The sequence below is a fragment of the Galeopterus variegatus genome, unplaced genomic scaffold, assembly GCF_000696425.1.
Source record: "Galeopterus variegatus unplaced genomic scaffold, G_variegatus-3.0.2 Scaffold331, whole genome shotgun sequence".
In the NCBI taxonomy this organism is placed as follows: domain Eukaryota; kingdom Metazoa; phylum Chordata; class Mammalia; order Dermoptera; family Cynocephalidae; genus Galeopterus; species Galeopterus variegatus.
The window spans coordinates 383084-383592 of NW_007726442.1; positions in this window are offsets into that span (position 1 = coordinate 383084).

Genomic DNA, 509 nt, shown 5'->3' on the forward strand with positions numbered 1-509 from the left:
TTTAAAAAAAAAAAAAAAAAAAAAAAAAGACAAAGCCCATAACCAGTCAGGTGGCCTAAGCATAAGAAGGGAAGTCTCAAAATATTCCAATCGAACCTCTGGTTTTAGGGTCCCAGTGTGTCTGCCAGCATGAATTGGCCGTAGAATGGGATTTTATATCGACCAATTGAATTTTGGAAACTGTCACCAAGGATGATTAAAATTTTTTACATAAAGGATGTCAAGCTGTTGTTTTGGGCACTAATGAGATATCTAATCCAATTGCCTCTTAAGAACTATACCTAATATGCTATAATACAACTATGTTGGCAGCATAAAGCCAGATTCACTTTTTATTTTAAAGTTTTTTTGTATAAACATTTCTGCCACAAAACAAAAACTTTTTAAAAATAAAGAAAAAGAGAAAAATAATTACCCACAATCCCACCATCTTAACACAACTACCATTAGAGTTCTGTGTTCTTCCCTTATTATTATTATTTGGGGGGCGGTGCTGAGCTGGAGCGTGG